This window comes from Argopecten irradians, chromosome 2 (assembly GCF_041381155.1).
Source record: "Argopecten irradians isolate NY chromosome 2, Ai_NY, whole genome shotgun sequence".
Taxonomy (NCBI): Eukaryota; Metazoa; Mollusca; class Bivalvia; order Pectinida; family Pectinidae; genus Argopecten; species Argopecten irradians.
Window position 1 is genome coordinate 1862790 of NC_091135.1, and position 22909 is coordinate 1885698.

The window sequence follows — 22909 nt, forward strand, 5'->3', positions numbered from 1 at the left end:
CAAACCATAAGCTGCAGATGACTATATTTAAATACAAAGTTACAATGGCTTGTTTGAAATAATGCCATTTTTTGCTTACCGCATACATAACTTCATCAGTATTATAAACTATAAACAGTAACTTGTTTTGATCATCTCATTAATTATAAAGAAAGGTGAAAGTTACAGACAGCTAGTAGATATATAGATAGGTGAAAGTTATATAAACATGTGACAGTAACATTTGTATGTTTTATAAACAGGTGGTAGTGATATAGATAAGTGGTAGTTATATAGACATTTTGTATTTATATAGACAGGTGATAATTATATAGACAGGTGATAGTTAAATAGATAAGTGTTAGTTATATATACAAGGGGTAATTATATAGACTACCACCTGTCTGTATAACTTCCACCTGTCTATATAACTACCGCCTGTCTGTATAACTACCACCTGTCTGTATAACTACCACCTTTATATATAACTACCACCTGTTATATAGACAGGTGGTAGTTATGTAGACAAGCGGTAGTTAAATAGACAGGTGGTAGTTAAATAGACAGGTGGTAGTTATATAGACAGGTGGTAGTTATATAGATCACTGGTAGTTATGAAGTTATAACTACCACCTGTCCATATAACTACCTTCTGTCTATATAACTATCACCTGTCTATATAATCAATACCTTTCCAAAAAACTACCACTTGTCTATATAACTACCACCTGTCTATATTGACCTACACTATCTATATGTCCTATATCTCTACCCGTAAAATATTGACCTATCCTATCTATAGATATCTTGTATTTATGCAGACATGTGTTAGTTATCTATCTATAGATATCTTGTATTTATGCAGACATGTGTTAGTTATATAGACAGGTGATAGTTATTTAGACAGGTGGTAGTTAAATAGACAAGTGGTAGTTATATAGACAGGTGATAGTTATATAGACAGGTGATAGTTATATCGACAGGTGGTAGTTATATAGACAAGTGGTAGTTATATAGACAGGTGATAGTTATATAGACAGGTGATAGTTATATAGACAGGTGATAGTTAAATAGAAAAGTGGTAGTTATATAGACAGGTGATAGTTATATAGACAGGTGATAGTTATATAGACAGGTGGTAGTTAAATAGAAAAGTGGTAGTTATATAGACATGTAATAGTTATATAGACAGGTGATAGTTATATAGACAGGTGGTAGTTAAATAGAAAAGTGGTAGTTATATAGACAGGTAGTGATAGTTAAATAGAAAAGTGGTAATTATATAGACAGGTGATAGTTATATAGATAGGAGGTAGTTATATAGACAGGAGGTAGTTATATAGACAGGTGGTACTTAAAGATAAGGTGGTAGTTATATAGACAGGTGGTAGTTATATAGACAGGTGGTAGTTATATAGACAGGTGGTAGTTATATAGACAGGTGGTAGTTATATAGACAGGAGGTAGTTATATAGACAGGTGGTAGTTATATAGACAGGTGGTAGTTATATAGACAGATGGTAGTTATATAGACAGGTGGTAGTTATATAGACAGGTGGTAGTTATATAGACAGGTGGTAGTTATATAGACAGGTGGTAGTTATATAGACAGGTGGTAGTTATATAGACAGGTGGTAGTTATATAGACAGGTGGTAGTTATATAGACATGTGGTAGTTATATAGACAGGTGGTAGTTATATAGACAGGTGGTAGTTATATAGACAGGTGGTAGTTATATAGACAGGTGGTAGTTATATAGACAGGTGGTAGTTATATAGACAGGTGGTAGTTATATAGACAGGTGGTAGTTATATAGACAGGTGGTAGTTATATAGACAGGTGGTAGTTATATAGACAGGTGGTAGTTATATAGACAGAGGTAGTTATTAGAAGGGAGTTAATAGACAGGTGGTAGTTATATAGACAGGTGGTAGTTATATAGACAGGTGGTAGTTATATAGACAGGGGTAGTTATATAGACAGGTGTAGTTATATAGACAGGTGGTAGTTAATAGACAGGTGGTAGTTAATAGACAGGTGGTAGTTATATAGACAGGAGGTAGTTATATAGACAGGTGGTAGTTATATAGACAGGTGGTAGTTATATAGACAGGGGTAGTTATATAGACAGGTGGTAGTAATAGTAGTTAGACAGGTGGTAGTTATATAGAAGTGGTAGTTATATAGACAGGTGGTAGTTATATAGACAGGGGTAGTTATATAGACAGGTGGTAGTTAATAGACAGGTGGTAGTTATATAGACAGGTGGTAGTATATAGACAGGGTAGTTATAGACAGGTGGTGGTTATATAGACAGGTGGTAGTTATATATCTCTATATCTCCTATACATGTATATCTACCCATAAAATATTTACCTACCGTATCTATATCTCTACCCTATCTATTTCTCCACCCATAAAATACTTATCTACCCTACATGTATCTATATCTCCCGTATCTACCCTATGTATATCTCTACCCATAAAATATGTATCTACCCTATCTAAATCTCCTATGTCTCTACCCATAAAATATTGACCCACCCTATCTAAATCTCCTATGTCTCTACCCATAAAATATTGACCCACCCTATCTATATCACCTATTTCTATACCCATAAAATATTATCTACCCTATCTATATCACCTATATCTCGATCGACTGATAAAATACTCATCTACCTACCTATTATGTTCTGTTTGCTGTTTTTGTTGATTGTTTTTATGTTAAATGTCATTCTTTATGTAAAATCTTCAATTTTTGCGGAAATAAAGATAATAATACAAATATGTACTTATCTACCCAATATAAATACATATGTACAGTACATGTATACATGATGTATGTTTAAAAATTAACATGTCGTCATAATTAAGGTTTATAATGCTTTTACGTGAATTAACATATTGTTTTCTGTTTTCATTTAAAAAATTAACACCTTTATTTAATCTTTGTTTTTTGCTTTACATTTTCTTAATTATTATGATCATTTATATAATTAATAACATGTAAAATTATTTCTTCCCTAATATCACATTTCATTTATACTGCAATGTTAAATACATAGTGTACATGTAAATCCCAGTTATTTATATATACTGAAAATGTATATGCTTTGTATATAATATGTATATTTATAAATAACTTTGTTTTAAAAACAACATAATAATTCAACAAAAACTGTATTAATAGTCCCATGATAACACTATAATTAATCCATACATTCAACTTGTCACCTTTAATGATACATATGGGGCAGGCCTATACATGTATATAGATATGCAGTGTCAAGTCATATAAAGGTATATACATGTAGCCCCAGGGGGCCATCCCCACACTTACAGGTAAATGTGACACCTTGTGTATTACCTGAGCAAACCCATAGGTACTGATGATATTACTTCTCAGGACTACAATGTATATATTTAGGGTGCAGTTTATCAATGATTATACTGCATTAGGGGGGATCAATATTTTATAGGGGGGGGGGGGGTTCAATATTTTATGCATTAAATATTGACCCGGGTCAATATTTAATGGGGGGTCAAAATTTTATATGACACAGGGACTATGGCTAAAAAACGTGAGAAAAGGTCACGTTATGTACTAAAACTCTAATATGACAAGAAGATATGGCAATTGTTTTGAAAAAAAAAAATATGACAGAATATTTTTATCTGTATATGATTATGAGTATGATTAGTAGTTCTTATCAATGTAAAGTCTATATATATTTGTGTATGATTATCACACACCTATGTCTTAATCTAGCTTTGATAATTCTTGATTATTTACACAACACTTTTCGATCTTTGATAATTCTTCAATATTTAAAATGTTTATTAGATTAACCTATTTATACATTCATATTAAGCTAGAATTTCTCTAATAACATTCCATTATACTTCAGGCCGATGAATTTAGGATTGGTTATATGGCAAAAGAGATCAGACATCTACTGGGGAGGTTCCTGGGCAGATTCGTCAAGGCCAAAGTCATCCGGGAAGCTGATCATTTGACCAAGGTTGAGTTTGACGACATCAACAACCAGATTCCAGACAGCATTGTGGACATTGGACCATTCTGCTATGCATACATAGTCGACAAAGAGGACAGCATTTCCCCATTCTTGACCAATAGAATTTTGGGGTAAGTTAAACAATATAAGTGTATAAATCATGAATATGTATTAACAATAACTTGTAAAACATTTCAACATGATTAATCATGGATATTTAAAATTTTGCATTAATCTGAATTAAATGTATTTCCAGGATGATAATAACAATAATAGAAGTTTGTTATGATTTATTATCAAAACTAATTACTTAAACTAATTTCAATTTCATTTGTGATAACTTGCCATAGAAAAACTTTACACTAAATATTTTCATTTTTATTCTTACAGGTCTTTCAGGAAATTTTATTGCACTGTTGTAGACAAGATGATCAAGAAGTTTCCATTTGAGGATGCAGTTGGGTTACCTTAACCCTACTACACGGTCTGATGGCACACCAACAGATGTGATGGCCATTGCCAGGAAGTTCCCAGGGATTGTTCCACAGGAGGACCTTCCCAAACTAGAGTGTCCTAGGCTTGGTTATATCTGGAACAAGGACATTAAGGCGTTTAAGCCCCATCAATTAATCAATCAACCAAACTAGAGGATGAACTGACTGATTAATCTGTGACAGCTGATTTTGAACTGGGCCAGTATGGGAAAAATGTGTAATCACATCACAGGTGACAAGCAATTTCCAGTTCTGTTCATTCTGTCTGAAGCCATGTTGACCATTCCCAATGCAAATGCAAAATGCAAAAGGACATTTTATGATGCACAAACTTCAGACAGAGAACCGAGTCCAGGAGGTCCTGAAGCTGGCAAACACAGCAACAAGGAACCATAATATGTGTCACCAATCTTCAGATTTCAAAATGGAATTGAGAGAATTAGTGTTTGAACTTAGCTTGTACTGTGATGTGTTCATATGGAACAATCTGTGATGTGTTCGTATGTGACTTGATCATGAACAGTATTTATTGAGTTGAGTTTGTCAATTTAATGGTTTAACAAACAGTTGATATTTTCTCTTTGAAAAAAAATATATGAATATCTGGTGTCATTTGCAGCTAGTCAGTTGTGTTTATTTAAAGAAAATAATATTTTTAATTGAGATGTTTGTCAATCATATGGAAATAGTTGCTACGGTATTGTTTTTATTATGTCAACATCTTTTATGAATTTTATGTGACAGAAGCAGTTTGTAGGTTTTTCATAAAACATGAATTTATAGAGTTCAAGTTATATTTAACACAAAATGTCATTCATGAATATGACTACAATACTTCTTTCTTTATTGAAAGTAGTATATGAATATCTGTGATGTCATTTGTGACATAAAATATATATGTGATAGAACTGCAGTAGTAGCCAGTATTTATTTTCAATTAATCTAAGAAAAATATTTTAAATATTATGGAGACATTCAGTTGTTATTTCTATTGAAAGTTTATTGTTATATGTATTCTGTGGACATCTGGGATGTCATTTGTAACTTATATACATTGTATAATAGTTGCTGTATTTGTTTTAAGAAGTAGAGTAATATGTGTGATCAGATGTCATTTGTGAAATTGATATGAAGGAGTTCCTATTTTTTTATTGAGAATTTGTGCAATCATTGTAGGGCATAATTTTATTATTAATTTCTAGAGTGTAGGTATGGGCATTATGATGCTGTCATACGATGTTTACTGAATATGTTGACATCTAAAGCTTTAACCTGGTGTTTTTCTTGTTAAGCACCTATTGCTTCTTATCAATTAACTTAAATTCATCCTCATGTGAAATCTTTCAAGATGTTAAATATTATGGAATTTATTCACAAATACAAATAAATGATATAGTTGTTTAAAACTGTTTTCAAGTTATCTGCACTGAATAGTGTGTTAAAAAAAATTCTCTAGATTTACTTCAATTAAGACTTATAGTTAATACGCCACAATGTGGCATGTCAACTCAAATGTCAAAAATGTCATCAAAAAATCAAATCTAAATCTTCATCAATGCAATTCAAGTTTGAAATAAGATGAACTTCAGTCTTATTGGGATTAAAAAATGCAAGCGATGCTTTTGCCCACCTGTTTATCTTTTCTAAATCGCTATTAAGTACATAAAATGTATTCAATTTCTCTGCATGAAGATGAGGATTTTATTAGATTTATCGTCCGCAAAAAGACATGTAGAAGATTCAAGCTCAGCAATATTGTTCAGAAAGATAACAAAAAGAAGAGGACCAAGTATTGAGCCTTGAAAGACTCTAGCCTTAATCCTACCTATTTCAGAAAATGGATTATTGTTATTTCTTTTTGTTATCAAAAAATAAGATAATTTTCCAACCATAACAAGAAATATCCTGAAATACCATTGTTATTTTACAAGTTCACCTTTGTGCCAGACCCAGTCGGAAGCTTTTGAAATATCACAATAAACTTACAAGTGATTTGTTTCCTCTTGCATAGGTACTACACTAACACCATACATATCTGGGTACTACACTAACACCATACATATCTGGGTACTACACTAACACCATACATATATAGGTACTACACTAACACCATACATATCTGGGTACTGGAACACAAGCACCATACATATCTAGGTACTAGAACATAAGCACCATACATATCTAGGTACTAGAACATAAGCACCATACATATCTAGGTACTAGAACACAAGCACCATACATATCTAGGTACTAGAACACAAGCACCATACATATCTAGGTACTAGAACATAAGCACCATACATATCTAGGTACTAGAACACTAGCACCATACATATATAGGTACTACACTAACACCATACATATCTGGGTACTAGAACATAAGCACCATACATATCTAGGTACTAGAACACAAGCACCATGCATATGTAGGTACTGGAACACAAGCACCATACATATATAGGTACTACACTAACACCATACATATCTGGGTACTAGAACATAAGCACCATACATATCTGGGTACTAGAACATAAGCACCATACATATCTAGGTACTAGAACATAAGCACCATACATATCTAGGTACTAGAACACTAGCACCATACATATATAGGTACTACACTAACACCATACATATCTGGGTACTAGAACATAAGCACCATACATATCTAGGTACTAGAACACAAGCACCATGCATATGTAGGTACTGGAACACAAGCACTATACATAACTAGGTACTAAAACATAAGCACCATACATATATAAGTACTACACTAACACCATACATATCTAGGTACTAGAACATAAGCACCATACATATCTGGGTACTAGAACATAAGCACCATACATATCTGGGTACTAGAACATAAGCACCATACATATCTAGGTACTAGAACACAAGCACCATACATATGTAGGTACTAGAACACTAGCACCATACATATGTAGGTACTAGAACACTAGCACCATACATCTATAGGTACTAGAACACTAGCACCATACATATATAGGTACTACACTAACACCATACATATCTGGGTACTAGAACATAAGCACCATACATATCTAGGTACTAGAACACAAGCACCATACATATGTAGGTACTAGAACACAAGCACCATACATATATAGGTACTACACTAACACCATACATATCTAGGTACTAGAACACGAGCACCATACATATATGGGTACTAGAACACAAGCACCATACATATATGGAATTAGAACACAAGCATCATACATATCTAGGTATTACACTAACAACATACATATCTAGGTACTAGAACAGAAGCACCATACATATCTAGGTACTAGAACACTAGCAACATACATACCTGGGTATTAGAACACAAGCACCATACATAGCTGGGTACTAGAACACAAGCACCATACATATCTGGGTACTAGAATACAAGCACCATACATATCTAGGTACTAGAACACTATCCCCATACATTTCTAGGTACTAGAACACAAGCACCATACATATCTGGGTACTAGAACACAAGCACCAAATATGCACGTTAAAAAACAGACATTACGTTATAAGTGTTGACGTCAAAATAACAGACGTTGCAACATTATAATATCCTAGACAGTATACGTGATCATAACCCCTCGAGATTTAGGATGCTTGATGTCATTCCTGTCATCTATTCTCTTTTGGCATTTATAGCAATTTTAGGTAAAATTAGTGAATATATTTTATCTCCTGTCTGTTGTCCTGTGTCATCAATTCATTTATCCATTGATTCATGGAATAATCACGATTTCAACTTCCAGGGGCGTAGCCAGGGTTAAAAAGCATGTGGATACAATGACATAATTATGTTTTTTTTTCTTCGTGCCGAATCAGGGCAACCCCTCCTAGTATGAATCCGATCTGCTGTAGCGATATTCAGGTATTCGGATATCGAAATTACGTTTTATTTGAAAATATACTTAGTATGAAATCGGATTCCAGGTGAAAACGATTTAATTATTCTAAATGGAAACGCCACCATTCCCTGATGAATTCAACTGGAATCTGGATATGCATGATATGTATGTATTAATGAAAAAACGATGAATAATTTTAAAATGTTGTAATAGTGAAAAAAATGAATGCATATATCAATTACAAGCATGGACTTATATATATATAACACCATATTAACCGAATCAAAGGTCCATAATTTACATTAGATATACAATTGTAGAATATGTTTTAACAGGTGCATATTTCTTACAAGAAAAACGATACCCATAGGACAATACCCTGTTGAAATCAACAATTGGACAGTGAAATTCACAATAGTTCATAATTATGTAATATTAACTCAACGCTTTAACCTGCAGATGACCACCCATTAGCCAATGACAATTTAGTGGAAAATCAGAGCATATATAATATAGTTGATTACTAGCATTTCAATATAGTTGCATTCCAGACCATATAATATCATAGTAACACTAATGTTTAAATAATTTAATGAACTCAAGCAACGAATCTGATGGGAATTTGGGAAACAGGTTTTTAGTCACCACATGATAACGTCTGTATTTTGTGCGTATAAGGTGCGTATACCACCACATCGACTTGTCACCACATGATAACGTCTGTATTTGATGTGTATAAGGTGTGTATAACACCACATCGACTTGTCACCACATGATAACGTCTGAATTTGATGTGTATAAGGTGTGTATACTACCACATCGACTTGTCACCACATGATAACGTCTGTATTTGATGTCTATAAGGTGTGTTAACAACCACATCGACTTGTCACCACATGATAACGTCTGTATTTTGTGCGTATAAGGTGCGTATAACACCACATCGACTTGTCACCACATGATAACGTCTGAATTTGATGTGTATAAGGTGTGTATACCACCACATCGACTTGTCACCACATGATAACGTCTGTATTTGACGTGTATAAAGCGTGTATACCACCACATCGACTTGTCACCACATGATAACGTCTGTATTTTGTGCGTATAAGGTGCGTATACCACCACATCGACTTGTCACCACATGATAACGTCTGTATTTGATGTCTATAAGGCGTGTATACCACCACATCGACTTTTCACCACATGATAACGTCTGTATTTGATGTGTATAAGGCGTGTATACCACCACATCGACTTGTCACCACATGATAACGTCTGTATTTGATGTTATAAGGGACCACGGTATACACCACATCGACTTTACACATGATAACGTCTGTATTGATGTTATAAGGCGTGTATACACCACATCGACTTGTCACCACATGATAACGTCTGTATTTGATGTGTATAAGCGTGCGTATACCCACCACATCGACTTGTCACCACATGATAACGTCTGTATTTGATGTGTATAAGGCGTGTATACCACCACATCGACTTGTCACCACATGATAACGTCTGTATTTGATGTCTATAAGGTGTGTATACCACCACATCGACTTGTCACCACATGATAACGTCTGTATTTTGTGCGTATAAGGTGTGTATACCACCACATCGACTTGTCACCACATGATAACGTCTGTATTTGATGTGTATAAGGCGTGTATACCACCACATCGACTTGTCACCACATGATAACGTCTGTATTTGATGTGTATAAGGCGTGTATACCACCACATCGACTTGTCACCACATGATAACGTCTGTATTTTGTGCGTATAAGGTGGTATACCACCACATCGACTTGTCACCACATGATAACGTCTGTATTTGATGTGTATAAGGCGTGTATACCACCACATCGACTTGTCACCACATGATAACGTCTGTATTTTTGTGCGTATAAGGTGCGTATACCACCACATCGACTTGTCACCACATGATAACGTCTGTATTTGATGTGTATAAGGCGTGTATACCACCACATCGACTTGTCACCACATGATAACGTCTGTATTTGATGTGTATAAGGTGTGTATACCACCACATCGACTTGTCACCACATGATAACGTCTGTATTTTGTGCGTATAAGGTGTGTATACCACCACATCGACTTGTCATCACATGATAACGTCTGTATTTTGTGTATAAGGTGCGTATACCACCACATCGACTTGTCACCACATGATAACGTCTGTATTTGATGTCTATAAGGCGTGTATACCACCACATCGACTTGTCACCACATGATAACGTCTGTATTTTGTGCGTATAAGGTGCGTATACCACCACATCGACTTGTCACCACATGATAACGTCTGTATTTGATGTCTATAAGGCGTGTATACCACCACATCGACTTGTCACCACATGATAACGTCTGTATTTGATGTGTATAAGGCGTGTATACCACCACATCGACTTGTCACCACATGATAACGTCTGTATTTGACGTGTATAAAGCGTGTATACCACCACATCGACTTTTCACCACATGATAACGTCTGTATTTTGTGCGTATAAGGTGCGTATACCACCACATCGACTTGTCACCACATGATAACGTCTGTATTTGATGTCTATAAGGCGTGTATACCACCACATCGACTTGTCACCACATGATAACGTCTGTATTTTGTGCGTATAAGGTGCGTATACCACCACATCGACTTGTCAACACATGATAACGTCTGTATTTTGTGCGTATAAGGTGTGTATACCACCACATCGACTTGTCACCACATGATAACGTCTGTATTTGATGTGTATAAGGTGTGTATACCACCACATCGACTTGTCACCACATGATAACGTCTGTATTTGATGTGTATAAGGCGTGTATACCACCACATCGACTTGTCACCACATGATAACGTCTGTATTTGATGCGTATAAGGTGTGTATACCACCACATCGACTTGTCACCACATGATAACGTCTGTATTTGATGTCTATAAGGCGTGTATACCACCACATCGACTTGTCACCACATGATAACGTCTGTATTTGATGTGTATAAGGCGTGTATACCACCACATCGACTTGTCACCACATGATAACGTCTGTATTTTGTGCGTATAAGGTGCGTTATACCACCACATCGACTTGTCACCACATGATAACGTCTGTATTTGATGTCTATAAGGCGTGTATACCACCACATCGACTTGTCACCACATGATAACGTCTGTATTTGATGTCTATAAGGCGTGTATACCACCACATCGACTTGTCACCACATGATAACGTCTGTATTTGATGTGTATAAGGCGTGTATACCACCACATCGACTTGTCACCACATGATAACGTCTGTATTTGATGTCTATAAGGCGTGTATACCACCACATCGACTTGTCACCACATGATAACGTCTGTATTTGATGTCTATAAGGCGTGTATACCACCACATCGACTTGTCACCACATGATAACGTCTGTATTTGATGTGTATAAGGCGTGTATACCACCACATCGACTTGTCACCACATGATAACGTCTGTATTTTGTGCGTATACCACCACATCGACTTGTCACCACATGATAACGTCTGTATTTGATGTCTATAAGGCGTGTATACCACCACATCGACTTGTCATCACATTATTATGTCTGTATTTGGTGTCTATAAGGTGTGTATACCATCACATCGACTTGTCACCACATGATAATGTCTGTATTTGATGTCTATAAGGTGAATATACCACCACATGATAACGTTTGTATTTGATGTGTATACCACCATATTAATTTGTCACCACATTGTAACAACTGTATTTGATTCTGTTTGTCACCACACAAGAACTTGTATATTTGATCTTCTTTGTTCCAAGATAACCCCTGGAAGTTGGTTGTAATAGGTTAATGTACAGTAAAACACATTTATAATGAACATTCTTACAGCGAATGCATGTTTCTAACATTTAGTAATTTTCGTTTCCTGTCAAGGTTCCTATAAGATGTCTGTAATATGTGTATAACAAACTGAATAAGGTGGTCCCCAAAGGTTCGTTATAACCATGGTTTACTGTATACCCAACCTATTGTACATGTAGCTTAATAATAACACAAACATAAGACTATGTAAGAAGTTGTAATTATAGTTTATTCAATAATACATAATGTAATAATAATGCACATATTAAGTTATGTATCACTGCAAAATGATTAAATACTATTAAAGCACCCTTCTCCTTCATCCTGACTCAATAAATATCATCCTGACTCAGTAAATATAGTAAATAACTTTTAAAATAAAATGTGGCAGAAAAAACTATGATCTATAACCTGGGCTGATGCAAAATATCTGTTGAAAAAGTTTCAATTTTCAGCAGCTAGATAATCTGAATTTAATACCAGCACAAGCTGACTCCAGTTTTATCTAAAATCATTTTGAGTATCACTAAAAGTTGAAGTTTGTGTCAATGAAAAATTAGTAAGTATTATATATGTTTTTAGAGCCTATGCTAAAATTTGTGAAACTACTGTCGCCAGATCTAGAGTGGACAACTAATAACCCCGCTGCACAAATTTAGTAATAACTCCATTAATAGGGGACATATCAGAACCCTATATAGTTTATACAATTCCCCTTTATGTCAGGGTTCTGTGCACCAAATTTTATCAAAATCTGTCAAGTAGTTTAGGAGGAGTTTGCAGGACAAAGTTGCATCTACAGATGGATGGAGGGACGGACGGACGGACGGACAGACGGACAACCCGATTCCAGTAATAACCTATAACACAAAATTTGCCTTAAAACCAAATATTCAACATTTATTTTTTCTGCTTTTCTTTTAATACAGATCAATTAATACCGTTATCAATGAAAGTTTAATACAACAGGAAAATATGCATGTTAATTGTTCTTAGCTATATATAATTTCTTCTATTATATATGTAAATAACTATGTATAAGTTAATTATCAAAAAATTCAAACTATTAAATGTTATTTAATAGATCTATTTATAGATCCCGTCCAGTGCAAATACTGTAAACGTGGACATTTTTGCGAGGGGATATTTTGCTAATTATGTGAAGGCCGCTTGATTGCGAAAATTTTCCTCGCACGTAATATTTTTGACATGTTTGTTCAATGGCTAAAAGTGTATCAATCGGGAAAATAACAACACTGTGAAAGTTACATGCATACCAATAGCGAAATTAAGCGGAAATATCCATGTAGTATACAGTATGCTTTTATTGGTAAAGATATAGTAAAGATATGCTCTTAAAAATATTGGCCCTGCAGGTAGGGCGTTAGAATTGTACCTGCTGCCCCTATTGCATGATCGTAAGAGGCGACTAAATTTAGGATCTTATCCTTCTTTCTTCCTAAATTACTTTATTCTTCCTTACGTCTCCCTTAACACCACCTCACTTTTGGCTTTTAGTTGAGCGCTCGCCCCTGTGAGGAAGGCTCTGGGTTCTGTCCCCTGGCCGAGACACACCAAAGTCTATAAAAGTGGTAGTTTCTGCTCCTGCTTAGCGCTCAGCATAACGGGAGTGGGACGACTGGTTCGCCCGTTGTCAGTATAATGTGACCGGGTGGGGTGTGTTGCTTGGTGTCTTCGGCGGCATGCTTCAGTGATATAGCACTATAAAAAGGGCAACAGTTCCACTATACAAGAAGACATAACACGAATATACCGCAGTCTCCCAAAACACGCACCTCGCACAACATACACACAAGCACTGCATACATGGGAGGCCATCCTTGCATGACCATAGCTGTTGATAGGACGCTAATTGATCAAACAAACAAATCTTAAAAATATGCTTCTTTATACAGTACATGCATGTAATCATGTAGAGAGGGCATATATTGGCTTTGTCTGCTGCCCGATCCAACATTGAATCTCTTTGATTTAATAAAATATTTTTAAAATAAAAAATAAACCTACATATCAAATTGAGAGTTTCCTTCAGTATTTCCTGAGAAATACCAATAAAAACTTCTTAAATTGTTGAATTCCAAGAAGGCTGCCTGGCGGCATCTTGTTTTTGATCAGACCCAATATGCAATGTGTACAACTAGACACCAAGAAGAATTTACATATGCAATATGAGAAAAAATCCTTCAGCATTATCTGAGAAATAGTGCTATGGCAAAATCCAAGATGGCTGCCAGTCTGCCATCTTGCATTGGTCAAAATACAAAATACAAAAAGGCACCAAGTGGAACCAATATACCCAATTAGAGAAAGATACCTTCAATACTTTCTGAGAAATAGCGATAATTGCACAAAATTAGTAATAACTCCATTAATAGAGGAAATTGCAGAACCCAATATAGTTTTCTTATATCCCCTTTATATCAGGATTCTATGTACCAAATTTAATCAAAATCTGTCAAGTAGTTTAGGAGGAGTTTGCCGAACAAAGTTCCAGTATACCCCATTAACTTCATTGCGGGTGGTATAATAAAAGGAGTCACAATGCTACAATAGTTATTCTGACTTAATTTTGTTAATCGCCTACACTTTTGACTGTTACCTTACTGTCCCCTACACTTTGACTTTTACCTTAAAGTGCACTATACTTTGACCTTAACCTTACCATGCCCTACACTTTGACATTTACCTTGCAGTTCCCTACACTTTGACCTTTACTTTGCAGTTCCCTACACTTTGACCTTTAATTTGCAGTTCCCTACACTTTGACCTTTACTTTGCAGTTCCCTACACTTTGACCTTTACTTTGCAGTTCCCTACACTTTGACCATTACCTTACTGTCCCCTACACTATACTTCGACCTTAACCTTACTGTCCCCTACACTTTGACCTTAACCTTACCGTGCCCTACACTTTGACCTTAACCTTACAGTGCCCTACACTTTGACCTTAACCTTACCATGCCCTACACTTTGACCTTTAACTTACTGTCCCCTACACTTTGAGCTTTACCTTCAAGTGCACTATACTTTGATCTTTACCTTGCAATGCCCTACACTTTGACCTTTACCTTGCAGTTCCCTACACTTTGACCATTACCTTACTGTCCCCTACACTTTGAACTTTACCTTACTGTCCCCTTCACTTTGACCTTTACCTTACTGTCCCTTACACTTTGACCTTTACCTCACAGTGCCCTAAACTTTTACTTATACCTTAAAGTGCCCTACACTTTGACCTTTACCTTGCAGTTCCCTACACTTTGACTATAACATTACTGTCCTCTACACTATACTTTGACCTAAACCTTCACGTGCCCTACACTTTGACCTTAACCTTACAGTGCCCTACACTTTGACGGTTACCTTACTGTCCCATACATTTTGACCTTTACCTTGCAGTTCCCTACACTTTGACCTTCACCTTACAGTTCCTACACTTTGACTGTTACCTTACAGTCCCCTACATTTTGATCTTTACCTTACAGTTCCCTACATTTTAACCTTAACCTTTACAGTTCCCTACATTTTGACCTTTACCTTACAGTTCCCTACATTTTGACCTTAACCTTACAGTTCTCTACATTTTGACCTTTACCTTACAGTTCCCTACATTTTGACCTTAACCTTTAAGTTCCCTACATTTTGACCTTTACCTTACAGTTCCATACATTTTGACCTTAACCTTACAGTTCTCTACATTTTGACCTTTACCTTACAGTTCCCTACATTTTGACCTTAACCTTTAAGTCCCCTACATTTTGACCTTTACCTTACAGTTCCCTACATTTTGACCTTAACCTTACAGTTCCCTACATTTTGACCTTAACCTTACAGTTCCCTACATTTTGACCTTTACCTTACAGTTCCCTACATTTTGACCTTTACCTTACAGTTCCCTACATTTTGACCTTAACCTTACAGATCCCTACGTTTTGACCTTTACCTTACAGTTCCCTACATTTTGACCTTAACCTTACAGTTCCCTACATTTTGACCTTTACCTTACAGTCTCCTACACTTTGACCTTTACCTTACAGTCTCCTTCACTTTGACCTTTACCTTGCAGTTCCCTACACTTTGACAATTACCTTACTGTCCCCTACACTTTGACCTTTACCTTACAGTCTCCTTCACTTTGACCTTTACCTTGCAGTTCCCTATACACTTCGACCTTTACCTTACAATCTCCTTCACTTTGACCTTAACCTTATGGTCTCCTACACTTTGTCCTTTACCTTACAGTGCCCTACACTTTGACGGTCACCTTACTGTCCCCTACATTTTGACCTTTACCTTGCAGTTCCCTACACTTTGAACTTAACCTTACAGTTCCCTACACTTTGACTGTTACCTTACTGTCCCCTACATTTTGACCTTTACCTTACAGTCTCCTTCACTTTGACCTTTACCTTGCAGTTCCCTACACTTTGACCATTACCTTACTGTCCCCTACACTTTGACCTTTACCTTACAGTCTCCTTCACTTTGACCTTTACCTTACAGTCTCCTTCGCTTTGACCTTTACCTTAGAGTCCCCTACTTTTTTACCTTTCCCTTACAGTCTCCTACACTTTGACCTTTACCTTACAGTCTCCTTCGCTTTGACCTTTACCTTACTGTCCCCTACACTACACTTCGACCTTTACCTTACAATCTCCTTCACTTTGACCTTTACCTTATGGTCTCCTACACTTTGTCCTTTACCTTACTGTCTCCTAGACAACTGATGAGAGCTGGACCGATGACATTGATGTGATGTTTACAGTGTGGTTCCATATTTTTGGCCGAAGTTAAACAAATGGCTATTGTCATGCTCACCTGCAAACAAAGAAATATACACTTCAATGTGATTTTTGCTGGAAATAAAATTGTATTTTCTTTCCACAAAACACATTTTCTAGCCATTTAAATATTCAAAATTCACAAAATTTAATTTTATAAAGTGTATCTAACAGAAACACATTATCAGTCTTAATTTACTTACAACAACTAGAACTGTCGCCAGAGTGGACGACTAATACCCCCTGCTACACAAATTTAGTAATAACTCCATTAACAGGGGACATTGCAGAACCCTATATATTTTGCTCAACTCCACTTTATGTCAGGATTCTGGGTATCAAAGGACTATGTATGGTTTGGGCCCTTTTTGGCCCCCAAATCCATCAAATTTTCAAACCTGTTCATTTGTTGTATTCTAAATATTTAGTATATCCCTAATTCATCTATGATGACTGTTTTCAGATGAAGTTACCATGGTAACCATTAATTATGCAAATGTGGAAATTTTGACAATTTTTGCTATTTTTTATAGGTATCTAATTTTGCAGCTTCAGTTGCCATGGTTACCACTCAAAATATGCATAAATTATGAAAATGTGGAAATTTTTGACAATTTTTGCGATTTTTTATAGGTTGTTGTTTTAGAAACCATAGAGCGCATCCTTGAACAAAAACTTCTCCTAAAGTATAGGACGTGCAGACATATTCTCAGTCAATATTAAGTTTGTTCGAGGATGCTCGATAGTTTCATAGACAAAAACTGTCTATACAATTAAGTTAGGGATATACTAAATATGAAAACTACAACAATTTAGATACCAAATAACAGAAGATACTGGTGTCCTTCTTCATCCACAACCCGCATGAAGATCGTTCTGCTGCCTTAGCATAGCCCTGCACTGCTGTCCTTCTGGTCCTGCTCAACAACCCTAAAGCAGATAGCAACGATTTAATAATGATTTGCATAATCATTACTTGCTCCATTAGCAGTAATAGGCACCAATCGTAGCTCTAAAAACAACACTATTATCTGTCTAAAAGTCTTTTGAGCTACAATATTGCAGCTACATCCGGCTAGGTCCTGGACGGTACATTTTCACCTTTCCTCAATCCTGTTAAGTAACATTTCATGATTATAATCAGATTCACAATGTAGCCTACAGTAGGTCTACTCTGATGTGAAAAAAATCATAGTTAAGATTAGTAACGTTATTAAAGGGAAAACAAGTATACTTGTATTTCAAGAATCGTTTGAGACATTCCCCATTCAAGAGCAGCCATATTTGTTTTACATTCCGACGCGCTCACTGACCCCTATATAAAGCGTGTGAATTGACACACGTGCGCTCATGATCAGTCTATACCCAGATAACATGCCAATATTGGCCCGATGTTGGGTAATGGTCGTACGGTCGGGTGACCGCTGGCAGTCGGTGTACTATCAATGGCCCAATGTTGGCCCGATGAAGTACGACCAACGGTTAGGATGATAAAGTTGGCCCATTATTGGTCCGATGTTGTACGCCCAATGGTTGGCCTGCTTACATTGGTAAAATGTTGGCCCATTATTGGCAAATTGGCCGATTCCCAATACAGTTTCATTAGGCCAATGCGACGTGTGACAGAAATAAAAACTTTCAATAAAATAATGAAACAATGTTATGTACTACACACAGTTGCTAGAATTTCTCTAATGACCGTGAGTTGATTTAAATGGTTTGTACCGTAAATAATGTAAATGAAAAACTTTTTTTTTCCTAGGCCTATTTTATTTTTTGTCTTTCTCCTCTGTGTGTATCTGCGAGATTCATTGCTTGAATTTAAATTTTTGCATATTTGACTCGGTCTTCTGGTCATACTTATACCATTACGTGTACAAGGATTTACAAGTAAGTTTGATTTCCGCTGGCGGGCACTATCAATGATCCACATCTGCTATGAGTCACGTGACTATTCACGCCAAGACCATCCCCATCTATTTGTATCTGGACCACACTCTATAGCTAGTTGACCAGGAGCTGACCAGCACACATGAATTCATTTGAGTTTTGCTGACATATAGGAAGAATTACTTCAAGACCACATCAAAATTGTAAGTAGAGTGACTTTTGTTATAATATACTAGTTAATGATCAGTAATAATGATGTCATATCTGTTTCAACATTGTGGCGATGTACTGATTGTTTGGTGTATGTTTATATCCATTTCAATGTTCAAACTAAAGCTAAACCTTTGTCAATTGATCAGTATTATTACGCATGCCAAAAACATATTTCACAAAAGTGATCAGGTTGAAAGTGGTACACGTAGATGTAGATAATTAACATGTTTTAAAACATGTGCATTATGTACACGCAACAACGAAATATATTATTTTTGAAAGGCTAGGAACGTCCTACTTAAAAATTCGGGTGGTTAACAATTAAGCTGATTAGGAAGTGGGCGGTAAGTATACTTATAGTGCATAGTGACCAGCCTCTGCTGCTGCATGTAAACATTACTACATGTGTCTAAACCACATGGTCAGTGTATATATACACTGTAGATGGTGAGAAAAGATTAACTTGAATAACATTCACAGACATAATAACATTATTTCATAAGTAGTATAAGTTATTTGTCTGATATGATATAGAGTTTGAAAGTTCTAATAAAGAAGTACCTTTTTACAGCTTTAGAGCAAATTTCAAATTATACATCAGTACAGAAAATTCCTTTTGTTATAGAATTAGAATTAATGTTGTTATAATCAGGCTGCATACGATCAAGCCTACTTTAAATAAGCAACTTAACAAGTGAAGAGTTATATAATTATATACAAGATTACAATTTTGAATACATAATCCAATGCTGAAATGGTTGTGATGTATAGAATAGACCACACTCCCTTCACAACATTCCTCTGTAACATGAAACTCAAATCCCACACCCCTTATTTCTCTTCCGTCCATATCCTTAACACTGACCATTAGTCTCCCTCCAGGTACTTGGTAAGAAGGTTGTTGATAACAAAACTATAGCATCACCTGATTGTGGTGGAAATTCCCAAAGTATGTGCAAATTTTGCTGCTTGGATATAGATAGTACACACAATTTATAAGTATTCAAAAATTGAGAGAATAATTGAAACAACAAGGGAGTCATTTGTCTAATAAGCTAATAAATAAATTAGTTTTAGTTTACAAGAATGATTGTTTCAGGAAGTTATGTTTTGTTTTTTCTATTGTCACAGATTACCAACCTGCCAACAATTGTCGCTACCTGCACTCGCCGGATTCAAACAACGAGTTTTTTAATTGGCAAGGAAAGGACACCAAAAGGGCCTTTTTCAAGCCTCATTATGTGCAGTCATCACAAGTAAGTATAAAATTAGTCATTGTATAATGTCCATAACGGGAAGACATATTATACTTTGTTCTGTCAAAGTTTGATATTGAAGCCATAAGTAGAAAATACCTTAATCATAATGTAAAGTAATTAATTATTACATATCAAAATTTAGTACTTAAACTGTACGATAATTTAGCTGCATTCTGTACAGTACATATCAATAGATGTATTAACTTTTTTATTATAGAGGCTGTGAGAAAAAACAGAATGGCATCTAATGCAACAGATGCTGAAATTCACAACATCATAAAAGCCTGGCTTTGCACTTTTGGAGACAGAGAGGGAGGAAGCAAAGAAAGACAAAAGCAAGAAGCTGGCCACTATATACAATAGTAGAGACTGTCTAAGAAAGTGGAGATCCAGATTAGATTAAGCGTGTAAAATAATTCTCTTTGTGCCATTGGCTGGAATTTCTTTGGAGAGATTGACATTTTCCATAACTGACATTTCAAAAAACACATATCAGTGAGCGCAAGTTACACAAGCTTATTTGTTGTTATTTCTTTTTATGTCCAGAGGAATTATAGTAAACCGTTATGAATACACAAACAATTAACATAGATTTGGGAAATACCACAAAAGGTTTGATCCATTTAAAACAGCTGGCATGCTCTTTAATCTCTATGACTTTGAAAAAAAATCTTTTATTGTTTTTGAAGTAAGAAAAATACACTACAATGTTATTCCATATCTAATAGTTGCATTTTTCTTTGCTGACATTTTGATAATTTTAGAAATATATCATAACAGGTTATTTCATCATTTAATTAATATGGGTTCAAGTTTTGGAATCTATATTTTTAATGTCTTTTTAGGAAATATATATACATGTATATATGGAAGAATATGAGCTTTTAAAGTCTATTTTGATCAATAGAAGCAATGTTTTATCAAACGTTGAAATAACCTGTTCAGCTCATGTGGAATGGATTGGTGTTTAATTAGGAACCATGCGATTTTATGGCATTAATGAGAGAGGTATTTACCAAGCTTAAAATTAATTAATGCTGATATTTAGCATCGACCCAATGGATCAGACAAATCAACATCAGACCAGCATTGGGCCAACAGATAGCCGGAATTGGGCCAATGCTGGGCCAATATAAATGCTAACTTCTACATCGGCTCAATGTTGAGTGCCACATGCTTTTCTTTAGAGAGTGCCAAGACGGAATAGACCTCTTTGAAATTTGAACATATATGACGTCACAGTAACACAATCGACTATTGTATGACGTCACGTCATCGGACCGGGAATGTAGCATTTTTCGTTGTTGTTTTTTTCTGTTTTTTTTTATTGACTTTAAATCAGTAACATTTCACGCCGAAGCTTAGTGGGATGCCTGATAATATCATAGTCGTAGAATATAGATAATTGCGTAATTCAAGGATGACAAAAAAACATATTGCCGATATGTATTTATATGTACTTGGGTTATAAAGTTGTGAGGAAAGACGATCATACACATAACGTAGAATGCATATTTATCAAGTTAACTCTGGTGCTGATTTGTTTCTGTTTTCATTGTAATATTGAATATAAAAGAAGTAAATGTTAATATAAAATAAAAAAAAATAATATAAATGTAAAATATTTTATAAGTTCGACGGAACCAAATCTAAATGCATATATATAGATATAAATACCACTGCCATAAAAAATGGGATGGGACAAATTGTCTGTCGCGTACCTTTCGTTACGTCCCGCTCTACTATATATGGAAGAGTAGGGGTATTTATATCATACAGTTATTAAGAGTTGCATTCTTACTGGATATATACATATTTCTTATAAGTTGTTTCCAACACAATCTATATATATACACTCACCACGGTACCCAGTTTGTCGGATTAGAATTACAATATACATGTATACAATGAATAGCGTGACATTAAAGTCCCATAATATGTAATTGTTTTCCATGAGTCTTGAAATAAAGCACATATTTCGTATACATGATAAAACCAGAACGCTTACACATTGGTCACTTAATTTCAGTAACAAGTTTAGTTGATACCAACATCTGTAACAATATCTGAACTGTTTGTCTATTTCGCTAAACACACAGGGATCTGAGAATAAGATACAGTTTATATCAATATAGACCCATATCTTCCGGCTAAGATCACAGATATTAAGCGGTTTATGTACATTGTATATTCCCGTCTCGAAAAAATTATGTTATTGATACATAAATGTTAACTGTATCAAGTTGTGAATGTTTGGCGTCTCCGGATGTTAAAAATAATAGTAAAAAACAAACAAACAAACAAACAAACAATTAAAAAGTCAATATCAGTGAACGTAGTGGCTTTTGCGTGTTTTTTTGCATGAAATAACAGTTAATACAGCGAATTTCGTCAAAAATATTTGGTCCTAATTCAGAATCACATTAATGCATCATTTATATATCAAGAATGACCCTGCAGGTAGGGCGTTAGAATTGTACCTGCTGC

At 35.3% G+C, this 22909-nt stretch overlaps 2 long non-coding RNA genes across 3 annotated transcripts in view; both read left to right on the top strand.

Moving 5' to 3' along the window:
- LOC138314108 (uncharacterized) overlaps positions 1 to 21142 on the top strand; it is a 125671-nt gene extending 104529 nt beyond the window's left edge. The window contains exons 2-4 of one of the 2 annotated variants that reach the window (XR_011207332.1): positions 19065 to 19153; positions 20295 to 20419; positions 20640 to 21142. This is a non-coding gene — a long non-coding RNA (uncharacterized lncRNA). Of the gene's footprint in view, positions 1 to 18989; positions 19154 to 20294; positions 20420 to 20639 lie in introns of those variants that run through there. The other variant, XR_011207331.1, reaches the window with a different exon arrangement.
- On the top strand, positions 3655 to 5899 carry LOC138316849 (uncharacterized). The gene is made up of 2 exons (XR_011207665.1): positions 3655 to 4130; positions 4390 to 5899. It is a non-coding gene; the product is annotated as an uncharacterized lncRNA (long non-coding RNA).
- Positions 21143 to 22909: the final 1767 nt, after the last annotated feature.